Consider the following 1,818-nt stretch of genomic DNA (forward strand, 5'->3'; position numbering starts at 1 on the left):
ACATCTCCTCATCCGGAAACAACCACACCGGAAATGTGTCCCGTGAAAAACCGTCAGACCGGAACTCTAATAACTAAAGTTCCTTGGGTAAATAATGTAAACTCATTACACTGGTATGTTTTAGCGCATTCATGGCAAGTTTACTGACGGATATAAGTAAGTAATGGCATTCTGATTCCTGGGGTGACGATTCAATTCAGAATTGATTCTTGACTCAACACAATTCTCAATTCAATGCATTTTTTGCTATGATAATTATAATGAAACTTTTTCAAAAAGGGTTACAGGTTAGAAAAGCTCCTTCTGGTTGCATGGAGATGGCCTGAAAACGTCTTTATAGAAATTTATTTTTTGTAATTGACTTTTGAAATTTATAAATAGATTTAGAATCGGGATGAAGAAGACTCGGATGTGAATCGTTTTTCTTTTGTGCACCCTTAATAGACGTGTTGTATATGAAAGGCAGGGTGTCCCGCAGCGCTTTGTTGTAAAGGCGGCCGCCTTAACAATGAAGAGCCACCGCCTAAACTAAAGTCTTAACAAGCTGCTCCGCTTAGTTCTGCCTCTGTCAGTACGTCTCTGCAACACCCAGCATTGTCCCACCCACAGAACCATCTGATTGGTTACACGCAGAGCGGTAACAGCCAATCAGCAGTGCATATTCAGAGCGCATGTAACAGCCAATCAGCAGTGCGTATTCAGAATGCATGGCGTCAGTGCTCCTTTGGTGGCGTGAGCAGAAAGGTAAGCAGAAGGCAGCAGACTCTCACCAAATTATAATAAACACTTCCAAGTCAACTACCAGTAACATCACTATGAGCCCGTTGACGTTGTAGAAACATAAGCGGCAGCTCAGCTCGCTCGCAGTCCTTGAGGTGAAGGCTAATTAGCTTTTAGCGCAACGTTAGCTCAATGTGCGGTGTATGTGTGTGTGTGTGCGTGCGTGTGTATTATGGACAGCAAAGCCCCGTCTGTCTGAGAGAAAGACAAGCATTATTGACCTACAGTTAACAACCAAGTTATTTCACTTTACCTTTTTCTGTGTTGATTGAGCTGTGTTAAAGCAGCAAAAAAGGACATTATATTAAATGAAGTGTTTCCTGAAGCTGTCTCTGAAAGTTGATATAATAATGTAACTGCATTATAAAGCCTACATTAACTCCATGGTGTTCAGGGATGAATAGTCTCTCCTATTGCTATTGTACTATTTTTTCAGCTATAGTTACATTAATCATTAGTAATGTAGTAGCCTAGTTTTGAATGGCAGGGTCCCTGCTGTCACATGTTGATAAAAAATAACATTTACATAATAAAAATCAACTACAGGCTTCCCAAATGCTGTAATAAATTAAGCCTGATGAGTTGAACATACTGTATGTCAGCATGTGGCCCCACTTTTAACTCTTTTTTTCAAACACTTATTGCAAATGCTTACTTACAGTAAGTCATTAATTTAACTTTGTAAGTCATTATTTTAGCATCTCAGGTAACTAGGACTGTTTTGTTTTTACTTTACGGAAAAAATATCGCCATTCAGCAAATGGAGCGGAAAACACAACCAAAAGTTGTAGGCTTCTTCACGCGACGAAGCCGGCCTACGTCACCACAGTCTGTAGTCTATTGCCCCCCCAGGCTGTGGTGGCAGCGACGAGGTGGAGACATGATGACGACAGGCCGAGTTACACCGATCCTTACACCCACCCACCCCCCTTCCCCGGTCCTCTCCCCCTTAACTAACACATTTTCTGGGGGAAACACTGAAAGGTGTTCTTAAATTACTTCTGTTGTGTTCTGGAGCTACCGGTATATCAGATTAAA

The sequence above is a fragment of the Entelurus aequoreus genome, linkage group LG11 (assembly GCF_033978785.1).
Source record: "Entelurus aequoreus isolate RoL-2023_Sb linkage group LG11, RoL_Eaeq_v1.1, whole genome shotgun sequence".
In the NCBI taxonomy this organism is placed as follows: domain Eukaryota; kingdom Metazoa; phylum Chordata; class Actinopteri; order Syngnathiformes; family Syngnathidae; genus Entelurus; species Entelurus aequoreus.